Source organism: Pipistrellus hanaki, assembly GCF_964339955.1.
Source record: "Pipistrellus hanaki genome assembly, chromosome: 13".
In the NCBI taxonomy this organism is placed as follows: Eukaryota; Metazoa; Chordata; class Mammalia; order Chiroptera; family Vespertilionidae; genus Pipistrellus; species Pipistrellus hanaki.
This window is the reverse complement of record NC_140515.1, coordinates 44,302,911-44,317,731: the sequence shown is the minus strand read 5'-3', so window position 1 is coordinate 44,317,731 and position 14,821 is coordinate 44,302,911. Positions and strand designations below refer to the sequence as shown.

Here is a 14,821-nt window from a genome sequence, read left to right as displayed (position 1 = left end):
TTGGTACAACATATACCAGTTAATTCAACAAAATGTCAAACTGCCTGGGAAAGCCCTTAGAAAAGGTTTACTTTCGGTGTCACCGGGGAAAAGAGTGATAGAAAAGAAAGCTCATGAAAATGAGATTTTCTCTAACTTCTGCCTACACTGGATAAATCAATGGGATTTTTCAAGACCCCTCAATATCAACGAGTTTATCTCATAAGCAGGCAAGTCTTTATGGATTCCAAAAAATCTCTCTCCAATCTTCTTTCTTTTCTTTCCCCCTGCCCCCCCTCAGAGCCAATTACTTCTCTTTTCTTTTTGTACAATTTCTTTCCTTCTTCCTTGCCCTTCTAAGTATTCATTTCTTTGCAAAGCCATAGGAGGAAAGATTTGTCTGACAACAGTTATCTCCTATCTCTTAGCTTCTAAAAGCCATGATGAGTGTGGAAGTCTTCACTTTTTTTTTTTTTTTAAGAAGATTTAGTCTCCCTGCCCTGAACTGGGTTTAGGGTAATTGTGTATCTGCTTGAGGGCTGAATGCAATCTCTAGCCTTTTTCATAAACTTTATGGCCCTGGTGCCCCTTTAAAAGTCTCATGTGGCTGATTGATAGGCTCATTTCTGATACTAACCATAAAGGATTGGCCATCCTGAAGATAAGCCGCTCCTCCCCTGAGCATCACAGGAGGTGAAGGCGCGCCATCACTATAGATGAGGCCTCCATTATGGATGGCGTTTCCTGCCTCAATCAGATCCATCCTTCAGCAGCCCAGCCGGCGCTCGGTGCTAAGGGACTGCACCACAGGACATATAAACTCAGTCGCGTCCTTTTAGTTCATGGGTATCTAAGGATTCAAACACCATCCTGGATACAACAATGAAAGCAATAGCTAATTCCCCACTTCCCATCTCCTGTGAATTTACTCTTGATGTCATTCATCAAAGGAGAAGTTGGTAGGCTCATAGAATTTTCTTCCTTCAGTCAGCTGAGTTTTTGTGTTTCATCTTAAGTATTTCTCACATGTTACCTCTTTAATATGTGTTCTTAGTTCTCATTGTGAATCTATTTTTTTCCTCCTCAAGCTATCTTTTAAATATCTCTTTACAGGACAAGTGTGGTGACTAGTGATTTTTTTGTACTTCTACAACTTACATGTTTTGGTTCAAAATGGTGCTTGAATTCTTATGAAGATGCAGAGATGGGGGAGAGAGATGGAGAGGGAAGAAGTAGAGTTAAGAGGGAAGAATGGATAGAGAAGGCTGGGACACACAGAGGAATAGAGGGGCGGGAAGAAGGAGGAGTTTTACATATGTTAAACTTTAATTAATTGAAAATTTAATTTCATGAAGGAGAGTTCATTTGTCCCTAGCCAAAAATTGTAACATAGAGAGATGTTGCAGAAGAATTGAAAACCCATCAAATGCAGAAAGTCAAGAAGGAAGGAATCAAAGACCAGAAGGAAATGGCAGAGGAAGAATAAGAGGCATAGGTTCATGACAGATTTATTCATCATTCAAATATTTATTAATCACTTTTTAGAGAATAGGTACGGTACTATGACTAGGGTTATCAGAGTTAAAGCATAGTCAATACACACAAGGAACACACATTTTAAATAATGAAAACATCAGAGCTGCACATCAAATAATTACATTAAATGTTAAAATGTGATACAAAGCATTTAAAAATATTGCTAAAACCTCTGAATCCACTCCTGCCTATTCCTTCTTACCTATATCATGTCCTAAAAGAGCTCTCATCAGTGTCACCAATAACATCTGTGGTGATGAACCCAATAAGTATCTTTCAGACATTATTATCAACAAATAGCATTTGACCCAATGAGCAACTTTCTCCAACTTGCACCATTCTCTTTTTGTGCCTACTACATACCATATACTCTGATTATCCAACAAACGTCCTAGTGGCTTCTTTCAAGCTCTTATGCAAGCTAATCTCCTTTTGCCAACCACTAAATGTTATGATTTCTCCAAGATTCTGCCCTGTGCTTACTTTTCTTCTCCATATTCTCTTAGGGGCAATTCCATTCAACCTCTGGCTTCAACTACCTATAATAAACCAAGAAGATTTATATTTTGTTCTGCAGGTAGACTTCTTCCTGTACAACCCATGTGGAGTGCCTGCCTCTCCCAGGTACCATTCATGGTCAACCACACCCTTGCTGGGATGCTTACTCAGTGAGTACGTGTCTGTCTATACCTATCAGTAAGGACCTATACATTATTCATCTGTGTGTCTTTAGTTTAACATGGCATGTACTATGGGTTCACCATTTGCTCAGCTGTTGACTGAAATTGGGGCAGGGCTTGTGGGCAGCATGTACAGCAGCATCCCATATACAGGGGTGCTGGTCACTCTGTAGGGAATGGTGAATACAAACAGTTGAGCAAAGATACTAATAGAACTACTTATCACATGTAATTATGCCCTCAAGCAGATACACACAATCTCTTTTTTAAAAAAAATAAAATTTTATTGATTTCAGAGAAAGAAGGGAGAGGGAGAGAGAAATAGGAACATCAATGATAAGAGTAAAAGATTGATCAGCTGCCTCCTGCATGCCCCATACTGGGGATCAAGTCTATAACCCAGGTATGTGCCCTGACAGTGAACTGAACCATGACCTCCTGGTTCATAGGTTGACACTCAACCACTGAGCCACACTGGCTGGGCTCAGATGATAATCTCCTAATATGAGAGGTTTAAATAAAACTTAAACAAAAAGAAGTACACATGGGATTTAACAGACAATTCTATTTTTTTTTTCTGTTTTTTCTGTATTATCAGAATTTTCTACACTGGATATATGCTACTTTAATAACTGAGAATTTAAAAAAAAATAAAGTGTTTTTTTGAGGTCTGTTTTGTGATTTTTTTTTAATAGGGCAAGTGGGAAGAAGGTATGTGTATGAACACATGAACACACAGACACACACACACACATACACACACATTTTAGTGAAATTAAAAGGGAATATAAACTACTAGCAGAAATTCTAGGAGTTGGAATTTTAGGAGTTAGGACACACCTTTCTTCAATAACCAGTATTGCTCAAATTCTTCAATAAATAGATGCCCAAATTACTTGTTTCTAAGTGACTTTTAGGGAAAAATAGAGCAAAGAGAAATTATTTCCTCAAATGGCTTGTCACTCCTGATTTTCAAGAATGAGCATAGAGAAGTATTTGGAGATAATAAATGTGATAGAAAGATATGCCCTTCTGAATTATAACTCATACTATAAGCCTTACTGATGAGTGCTAGGCTCTGACATCCTAGGCAACCAATTCAAGCCATTAAAGTAACCCCTTATGAAAATGAAAATTGAATATTACATTGGAGAAATTGAAAGCATGTTTTATCAAAGGCAATTTGTCTATTATCTGACAGCCTGGAAAACAACAGGGAAATTACGTCTCTCACATTAAAATTAAAAGGCAGCAGCTTCTTTGGATACCACAGTACGTAATATGGGTACTATGGGGTCATTCAGGAAAAAAAGAAAAAAAAGAAAAAAAAACCCAAAAACAAAACTGCTTATTCCATATGCAGGCACTGTCTGATTTCCCGACCATTGTATTCTGTTGGGAATGAGTATAGGGCACATTTCTGCACTAGTTAATGGATCACAGAGGAAAACAGTACCAAATTCTTCCTTTCAGGGTAAAAGAGTGATTCTACAGAACAATCTCCAGGGCCATCAAATTGTTAAAATCATGGTAACCTTGATTTGTTCCTTTTTTAGGAATGAAGTACCCAATGCCTCTCATCCATTAAGTAGCCCAGTGATTTATTTTTCATATGTTTGGCTGGGTTATGTAAGGCATTGAGGTCTTAGATTCTCAGATATGGTACCTAATATCTACACAATTTGATAACTACAAATTTACTTAAGAGATCTTTGTGATAAGGAAGGTAGCCATGGATTCTGGTCAAGCTCATGTCTATATCTTGGTCATAGTTGGTACTTTATTATGAGTACTAGAGGCCCATTGCACAAATTTGTGCACTGGTGGGGTCTGGCTGGACTGCCCCATTTGGGGCGGATTGAGCCAGGCTGGCTAGGGGGAGGGGCTGCAGGTGGTTGGTGGTCTGGCCCCCCATCTGATCAGGGGAGGTGATCAGGAGTGGGGCCAGCCAAGGGGAGAGGCCTCAGGTGGTTGGCAGGCCTGCCCTGACCTCTGGTCAAACCCTGGTTGAACTCCTGGTCGGGTCGAGGGGACAATTTGCATATTGCCCTTTAATTATATAAGATAGCAACAGAAAACTTCACTAGAAGATATGGCACATCTAGTGAAAATACTTCTATAATGTTGAGTCAGTATAACACTATCAATACTATTTAACCTATTGTTACTTGTATACTTCAGAGATTGGCTGCTTATTTTATTACATTAGTTTAACATTCTTTAAATATAAAAATACATTTATTTCTTTTTATATTGACTATCTAGAAGAAAAGCATAATTATTAAGCCAATAAATAATTCTTTAATGCCAATATTTCAGAGTTAAAGTTTTACAAAAAGCACTATTTGACATAGAAAGGAATTATATGCAAACCAGATGAATTTTAGATTCTTTAAGAGGGACTTTAATAACTAAAATAATAATTTAAAGAGATTTCACAGAAATGTAGGCTTGAACTCTAGAAATGGGAAAAAGGGAAAAGTGCTTAGAAGATTAGTTAAAATCAAGTGCACCTCACCAATTTATGCTTTCTTCCGTTCTTCCACTAAATGAACCTCATCGATCATGACATTTGATCACTATCTGTACAGCTAACAGCCTCACTGGGTAAAATATTCATTTCTGAGGCCTGGGAAGGCTGACCCACATGAATGTGGTCTGAAGTTCAGTTTGTGGACCTGGGAATGTTAAGAGTTAGAGAGACTGAAGAGCTCTGTCACTTTCTATGTATGTGGCCTGAGAACCTGTTTCCTAAAATATAATTTGGAAAAACACTTTCTCCTAGTATAAGAAATATTAATAGGTAAAGGTACTAGTGCCTTAGGTTCATTTTACCCAGTAGCACTAGGTAAAGTTGTCTTTTTTCATGGACACTACTTGCTCCCTCTCTTGGAAAAATTATCTACATGAGCCATAAACTCCCATACTAATCAGCATGACCTAATTTTAGTAGGGAGATGTTTCAGTGAGTGAGCACAAAGCAGGAGTACCCTGCACTTTTTCTGATAACCTACAACTATATGTAAAAATAAAACAACCCTGAAAATAATGCCATTTTCGATTGCTGATGTCACGGACATTGGCAAGAATATTGAAGCTGTACATCAAAAAGATATTTTGGAGATAAATCAGCATAGGATAAAATAGAGCTCGAGAGCTCTTGCAAAATGGAGAGATCTCCTTTGTATCTAAGGATATTTATGAGACTGTTTCAACAGAAATGGAGAAAAAAATGAAAATCCATTGCCATCATATTACTATTTTGTTGAAATGGCAATCTTATAATGAAATCTAAAATTTCAGCTCTCATATCCTAAAGTGGGCTCTTGCTTGCTTTAATCTTGGTTATCGTTATATCACTAAAGCAATCATTGAAATTAGGTTTGGCATTTTACAAAAAGGCAGGATAGGTCTTCCCCCCACCCCACTGCCTTTTCCTAATCCCTTCTCTCTACTCTTTGTCTGTCCCTGACAACAAATGTACAAGAACTCTCAACTGCAACCAGAAATGGGGAGATTGTAACTTGGCATTTGATGATCACAGTATTGACTAATGAGTCTCCCTTAATCACAGAGGAATAAATTCTGGTTCAGCTGAGCTAAACCACACCTCCTGGGATTTCCTGTTAGTGGTGTGGGGTAAAAGGAGTTACCGGTGCTTCTCTTATCTTAAAATTGGGTCTGTTCAAGGCCCCAACCTTCTATGGTCTATGTTACCTCATTTGTCAAACAAATGTCTTGAACCATAAGGTCTACAGGTCCCTGAAGTGCCAAAATTGTATGGCTGCTATAGTCTGTAAGTTCTTCTTAAATTTCAGTTATTCACATTCCACCAGCATGAATTTTGCCTAACTAGACAAACAAATTTCATTCTTATTATTTTTATTTAGGTCAGCACATTTTGTATGTGTTGTATTTGAATAAATGAGTTTCTATTGGGCAAGTAATAATGCTCTAAAAGTGATAAATCAGCTTCACTTAACTCAAATAAACAATAAATTATAAAAATAAAAAGGATGAAAATAAACAGTGTGAATGAGCCCTGTTAGATGGGGTGGCCTAAGGACAGTGTTGTCTCAGGCTGGTCTCTTAAAAAAAAAAAGCTATAGACAATAGGACAATAGGAAACCATCAAATAACCTCTGTTACCAAGATAATTCCAAGTTGTAAGGGGAATAAAAGAATTTCCTCACTACACTATATAATTTAATATGATTTAAATCATCACTGGTACCACCATTGGTATAGATCCTATTTGCTAGGAAAACTTCCATAACTACTAAAAGGGTATGTTACATTTTCAGACTCAACTCCAAACTACTAAAGTACTGATAATCTTTATTACTTCTTATCTCTAAGAAGCCATCTCAGAAATTATCCTAATTTACACTGCTCTTGTTTTGTTGTCTAAAAATCCAAAGGAAAGTTCCATGGACTCTATGAGTTGCATGTCCTAAAGTCTCCTTATTTCTAGTGTTGAAAATGTGTACTTTTAAGAATCTTTAGCCGAAACCGGTTTGGCTCGGTGGATAGAGCATCAGCCTGCAGACTAAAAGGTCCCAGGTTCGATTCTGGTCAAGGGCATGTACATTGGTTGCGGGCACATTTGATCACTAGGGGAAGGGGGAATTTCAGGAGGCAGCTGATCAGTGTTTCTCTCTCATCTATGTTTCTAACTCTCTATCCCTTCCCCTTGCTCTCTGTAAAAAAATCAATAAAATATATATTTTTTTTAAAAAAGAATCTTTATTAAGATACTAGAGACCTGATACATGAAATTTGTGCAAGAGTAGGCCTTTCTTACCCCAGCTGCTGGCACCAGCTTCCCTCCAGCCAGCAGCAGGCACCCAGGACCTGGGCTTCCCTGGAAACCCTGGCTTTGTCTGAAAGGATGTTCTATTTAATTAGCATATTATGCTCTTATTATTATAGATAATTCATATACCATAAAATTCATCTATTTAAACTGTATAATTCAATGGTTGTAGTATATTCAGAGTTGTACAACCATCAGCATGACCTAATTTTAGAAATTTTTATCTCCCCAAAGAAACCCCAATAACAATAACTCTTTATTTTATCTTTCTCAGCCCAATGTAGGCAATCAATAATATATTTTCTATCTCTGTATGTACATATCTTAAACATTTTATATTGGTGAAATAACTTATGTTCTTTGGGAATGGCTACTTTCATTTAACATAGTGTTTATAAGATTTAGCCACGTTATAGTGCATATTGGTACATTATTTATTTTTACTAAGTAATATTTCATTACATGGATATACTACATTTTATTTATCTATTCATCAGTTGGTAAAAATCTGGGTTGTTTCCACACTTTGGATATTATGAGTAATATAACTTCTGTGCAGACATCTATTTTCATTTTTCTTGTGTATATAACTAGGAATGTAATTTCTGGAAAATATGCACTTTTGATGAATACTTCATTTTGAGTTTATATAACAAAATAATTTTGTAGTCAGGTAGCACAAGAATAAGATAGATTCCTTGTCTACTATTTTTATTGTTCTACTTTCACTTTTCTGTTTTTTCCATGTTTAGATACTAATTATATATTTCAAAATCAAATAACAAGTAAAAAGCACCTATAATCAGAATGCATTAAAATAACAGAGGATAAAATAGATAACCTACCCACTCTTCCAATTCTAAATCCAGAGACAAGTATCTATATATATATAAAAGGCTATATGCAAAGTGTCCCCTCGGGAGTTCGACCAGGAGACGGGTAGTTCGAATGCTCACTATGACATGCACTGACCACCAGGGGGCAGCGTGGAATGAAGGAAGGCTTTGGCCAGCAGATGGCAGCCAGGGAATGAAGGTTCTGGCTAGTAGCCAGAAGGCTGCAATCAGCCCTCATCGCTGGCCAAGCCTATGGACCCTACCCGTGCATGAATTTCATGCACTGGGCCTCTAGTTTTTTGTTGTTGTTGTTGTTGTTGTTGTTTTTAATTACAGTGTTATTTTTAACAAAAACATATAACTTGCATTTCTCAATCACCATTGGTATATTGTCATATCATCTGACATAGATTTACTGGATTTTAATAAAACATATAGATTTTCTTATACGTAATGAATTCCTATGAATTATTTAACCAGTTCTTTATTTTATTTTTTCTGTCACAAACAAAGCACAATGAACATCTTAAACATATAGCTTATGAATTTCAATAACCTCATATAATATTTTCTGAGAAGTTAGGTAATTGGGTCATACAGTGCTTACAATTGGAATTTTAGTAAAAATTGGTCAATTTTATTCCAAGAAAAGTTATTTCATTTATATCCCCGCCTATAATGAAGAGAGTACACATGTCCCTATGGTCTCACCATTGTTTGATGTTATCCATTCTAAAACACAGAATCCATTTTTAACCTGTATTTAAGTATTTAGTACACTTGAACAATTTTTAAATTTTATTTACTGGTCATTGATTCTTCTTATAAAAATACCATTTGCCTATTTCTCCACTGAATTATTTACTCTATTCTTATGGATGTGTCCATATGTATATGTTCCTTATTTGCTGGAACAAAAAAGCTTTAATTTTGTCTTTTTCCATAAAGTCATTTTTATGTTGTCTCTTTTTCTTCTTTACTACTTCTTAACTGTACCATTATTTTGCTGTTATGTTGAAATGCTATTTCTATCCAATATTAAATCCATATACATAGATTTCTTTCTAGAACCTATTCTGTTTCACTGATCTCTGTATTCCTAAACTAGTGCCAAGATGTTTTAGTTACTTAAGCTTTATTAAATATGCACTGCATATCAGATTCAACAAGGATTTCATTTTCAAAAAATCTTGCCCATATTCATATTCATATTTTGTTCATTCCACAAATGAACAAAACAACATGAATCACTTTTTAAACTAACGTGTATGCCATAGTCATTATTAGCAACATTTAATTAGTATGAAATGCTTTGATTTCTGGAATATAAAATTAAATGAATCAATATATTGGTGTTAAACTTTAACAGTAAGTTAATTAAATTATATCACTTTCCATTTAAATTTGGATGAAAAACTAGCTAATAATTAAGAAAAGCCACTAAGCAAAACTAAATAGAAAGAAGATGTGTTCAAATATTAAAACTGAATATATAACCACACCAAGTAGAATAGAAAATAAATTTATCAAGTCATTAATAAATACATTAAATTCCAAATGAATTAGAAAAAGCAAAAAAGTTATTTGGAACTGCTATAGGAATTCTGTTTTAAGACAACCAATTGAACTTACCCAATAGGTTCACTTGAAGGTTAAATTAAAATATGATTATAATATGAGAAATTTATAGTTAAATAGCATTACATTAATTCCTTATTTTTTCCTAATACACTTTAAAATGTTTTTGCTACTCTTTGTACATACTTATATTCCCAATAAAAAGTATAATGAATATTGGAGGAAATGATGGGTAAATGAAATTTTACTTTCACTATAATTGGATTTCCTAGCTCAAAAAATTTCCCATCTTCTTAAATCACTATGAATTAAACTATAGTGTTTTCTTTATTGCAAAAGTTCCATACCAAGCATGGTAATCTTTTCTCAGAAAATCTCAGGACTATTTTGGTATAGTCATGTCTACCCAATCTTTGCAAACAATATGAAAAAGTGACTTTCAAGGGAATCTACATGATATAAGTCTGTCTTGTTGAGGTAACAATAAATTTGATCAAATTTTTCTTGTTCAAGTGCTTCATCTCTGCAAGTACAAAAATTCTGCATTTGTCCCCAAAACTATCATGGAAACTTAAACCCAGCTCTTTTCTATCTCCATTCAGGATATTCATTATGTTAATTTTTCAAATTTGTTTATTTGTTTTTTCTTTACTCACCAAGTAAGGGTCCTTGGACAAATCACTTCATCTCTGCAGTACTCTCTTTTTCCTGTAAATTAAGAGCTGAGTTAGACAATCTTCCACATTCATTTTAATTCTACATTCTATTACTGTATTCAATACAGCCACTAAATTTTCTTAGTATTATTTAATTTGCTAATTAACTGTCATAGGGGTAAATGTTTGTCAGGTGACCTACAAATTAAAATTTTCCATTTATCATTTCTATTGGAATGCAGTCTTCATAGACAACCTATTTTTCTTATTGGTGCACTACAATCTCTTTCAAAAGAATAATCTCAGAAATTCTAACATACTACCAATTTTCATAATTCAATTTAAAAATAAATTGCTCATCAGAAATTTTCAACAAACTGATTCATGGGATAAATATTCCTGATCCTGATTCCAAGTTTGTTTTCACTACACAGTACATTTTTTTTTTTGTTCCCATTACATACATAAGTAAGTTCTTAGTTGTACCTTGTTAATTTGCTTTTGTAAAGAGCATCACCTTCAATTTTGTCTTCAGAATGCTCCTGTTCTAGAAGTTCCCAATTACTCTACATTTTATTTTGTTCCTAGTTTTACTTTAAAAGAAATTGCAAATCTTAAAACATTATTAGATGTAAATTCAAATTTCACATAAAATAAAAAAGTAAAATAGGTATTGTTGTCATTTAGTGACTACTGAAATGACAATTTAAAAATGAAAAAAAATAACCTAATAAAAGTGACATATGGAGAGAGGGGACATGTTTCTAGCTAGTGAAAGTATTTAGTATGGGGGTTTTTTTTGTTTGTTAGTTTTTGTTTTTGATGGATACTACTTCTTTATTCAAAACCTCAGGAGTTAAACCAAGCAATTCTACTTTTAGGAGTGTTCCCTGAGGAAATAATTAAAAATAAGAAAAAGGATAGACATCCCACTCTTTATATAAGTGAAAAACTGTAAACAAATGAAATGTACTCAAATGGTGGATTGGTAAAGACATAGCTGTAATTATATGTAGCCATTAAAGTTATAATGTAAAATGTCCTGGGAGAAATGTTCATTCTAAAAAGTAGAAAATGGCCGGGGCCGGTTTGGCTCAGTGAATAGAGCATTGGCCTGCGGACTGAGAGGTCCCGGGTTCAATTCAGGTCAAGGGCATGTACCTTGGTGCGGGCACATCCCTAGTAGGGGGTGTGCAAGAGGCAGCTGATTGATGATTCTCTCTCTCATCGATGTTTCTAACTCTCTATCTCTCTCTCTTCCTCTCTGTGAAAAATCAATAAAATATACTAATAAATAAATAAATAAATAAATAAATAAATAAATAAATAGTAGAAAATGGTTATATAATAATGACTGGAATAAGATTTTATTACTTATAAAAATGCATATGTATAAATATTCATATATAGGTCAGAAAGTGGGCAATGTTTGCCAAAATGTTAATACTGGTTACCTCTTGGTAAAAAAATTATAGGTGGATTTTTTGGTAATTTTCAAGTTTTCTGCATTGATCACATATTATATTATCATGAGGACTATTTAGGAGCAGTAAATTATACTTCTAAAAATAACTTAAGTGTCTAGAATAACAAATATAGTTCTAAAATAAATTCAGTCACCTATCACTTTACACTCTCTCATTCTCGGTCTTAGAACACTAGGTCTTTAATTTACAAGCATTTTTTTAAAAACAACTTTTGTAATAATTGTATTCATTAACTTCTTATTCGGTTTGGATTTGCTCACACACTCAACTTGTATACTCCATGAGAACAAGAGTTTTACCTTTGTGCTTCACTTAGCATAGATACATCAAATAGTTCAGTAGACTAGATGAAAGAAAAAACTAGTGAAATCTTATAACATCTTAAAATCAAAAGTCATTAGACCAGTAAGTTTGTTCCTGTAAGCTATAATGACCCAAGATTGGCATAATATTCCCTGAACCTAACCATTTGGAGTTTACACAGACTACCCAACACAAAAGCCAAGTGTACTATATCAACATTCAGTACACTTATGAAAAACAAGACAATCTTGATGATTTAGGGAAAGTTAATCTTCTTTACCTGCATTGCCCATTATTTAATTTTATGCCTTTAAGAGATTACCTCTGATAAATCAGCCATAATCAAAATTTTGAACTCCAAATGTAATTAACCAAATGGTACCCAGTGTCCTTTAGGTGAATGTTAATGGGTAGAAAGTTCATGCTGTAAAGACATTTTTTACCACCTGAGCAAAGTGGAAGTGCGTAATTAAACACTGGTTTGAATGGTGTCAAAGAGAAATAGTTTAACTCAGAAAAAAACACACATGTAACTATAATGCTAATTGTTCAGAAGTGTATCTTTGTATGGCTGATAAAGGCAGGCTTCCAAAGCAAATTAATAATGTTAAGAAACACATTAAAAAAATAAAGACAAAACAACTTTTTATAAATCATTCTTATCTAAGCAATCATTCAATTTCTCTAAGATCCCTTTTAAAAGAACTTAAATGATCATGCCCCATAGTAAAAATATTGCCTGTAGTTAAGATATTGTTCATAGTAAAAAAATATTCTATTTCTTTTAAAAATATGTTTTATTGATTTTTTTACAGAGAGGGAGAGAGAGGGATAGAGAGTTAGAAACATCAATGAGAGAGAATCATTGATCAGCTGCCTCTTGCACACCCCCTACTGGGGATGTGCCCGCAACCAAGGTACATGTCCTTGACCAGAATCGAACCCGGGACCTTTCAGTCCGCAGGCCAATGTTCTATCCATTGAGCCAAACCAGTCTCGGCTGTTTCTTTTAAAATTATTGATAGTTTAGCTTTCTCCATCATTTGGATAGTCTTCCTCTAGTGAGTCTGAGTGAATAAAAGGTCATCATCTTAAAATATAAAAGCAAGCACAAATATAATTCCAAGGTCAAGAAACTGAAACAAAAGAAGTCCTTATTTTTTACTTTGAAGCTGCTTTCATCCCATAGGATCTAGGAATGAGTAAGCCCTTCCGATGCCAACTCTTCAAAGCAAAAAGTGAAGTGGAAAGTTACTCAACTACCTGGCAAATTCAGTCAGTGTAGCAAGCCAACTTGGATTAATTGAAGTTTTATTGTAAGTACTTATTTTTGCTTATAATTTTTCAAAGAGATTAAGTATTTAAAATTTAGTCTTTAGGTAAGTATTTTTGTTTTAAATCTTAAGAGATGGAAAATAAGTGGAATATCAAAACCCAACTCCCATTCTCCAACATAATTTGAAAAGTTGTGGAGATAACCGTAAGTTCCTTAACAATGGAACATCTTAAGTCAGAGTCAGCACACAAGAGTGCTTATTGCGAAAGGTTGCTAAAATGTCTATTCCCTGCTGGTTTATAACTGCCAATAGGACCTAGTTTGCACGTTGAATGCAAAAGCATGGAATTTCCAGCAGAAAGATTTATAATGTTTAAATGTAGTCCAGGGACCTTTCGTAGTTAGTCCAAAGGTTAGAAACTAGCATTTCAATTATCTGCCAGATCATCGATGGTGAATCACTGTGAAAACCCCAACAATGTCATGGCACCTGGGATTAATAAAAAGGAGTGCCACTATAAAATATAACTTTGTAAAGACCTCACAATGAAGGCTCATACACTCATAGTATGGTTTACTTCAAGGCTTGTGGATTAGTGCTACATTCAATCAATTGACATGGACATTAGTTGGGTATTGGTCATTAAAGAGATTTTCCCCCTCTAATGATTCTAAGGAGGGGCAAAGGAAGGATTGCATTGAGACAACGTTTTATTTCATATGTAAAGACAGACAACATTATATTTTATTGAATACTTAAGGGAATTATTTCCTCCCAAAATCCTGATGGCAAACTCTCATTCAAAATAAGGGTTTAATTTATCTTCCCTGGGATACATATATGTATTAAAGAAATCATCAGGTATAGGCTATATATTACAATGGAACCTACTACTATACTACAAGCACCTATTTCTCTAAGGCAGAGTCCCAACCATTAAACAGATAGCAGGACTCTAGAGAATTTAACATTATTCTCCCTTTCTATATTCTGGAAAGTTTTCAATCAATGCCCAAACCATATTTATGTTAATATGAAGGTAATTTATTTTAGACATTCAATGTTATAAACAGGTCAGTCAAATTGTGCACTCAAACATATTTTTGAGCCAGTACTCTTTCAGATGGATGTATCTCTGGCTCTTCAGAGACCCCCCTCTTCCCTACTGCCTTATGCCCAGGGGCTTGGAAGCTTTCTCACAATGACATTATCTACCGTGCCTCTCCTACTTTGTTTTCCTAACTTAGTAGAGTGCCTAGCATGTGTCACCAGCCTGGGATCACTAGGAAATTGACTTCTTGGCCTCTCTGAAAGCTCTCCATGCATGTCAAGCTCTGAATGGAGACTGCCAAGAATTAGGCATATTTCCCAGAATGATGAGAGTAAATTCTTTGCTATCACCATGATCTGGTAAAATTAAACTATCTTTCCACATCTCATGATAACCATGGAATATCTGATATGGCTGATGTGGCAGATGCTGCCAGGGCACTGTCCACATCCCCTCAGACTCCTTTCCCGTCTTCTCACACATTAGCACCCAATGTGCTTTCTCTCCGAATAGTCAAACTCTGATTCTTGGTGGGTGAAGCATCAGATCTCAGAGGAATAAGTATACCAGCTCCTTCGCTCCTGATTGCAATGCTCCGGGCATGTCCTACACTAATACCAGA

At 34.9% G+C, this 14,821-nt stretch overlaps 1 protein-coding gene across 1 annotated transcript in view; it reads right to left on the bottom strand.

The window, feature by feature from the left end:
* RARB (retinoic acid receptor beta) overlaps positions 1-14,821 on the bottom strand; it is a 625,020-nt gene that overhangs the window by 418,266 nt on the left and 191,933 nt on the right. The window contains exon 3 of the mRNA XM_084902993.1: positions 10,082-10,133. The gene's annotated coding sequence lies outside the window, so the exon portion shown is untranslated. The remainder of the gene's footprint in view (positions 1-10,081; positions 10,134-14,821) is intronic.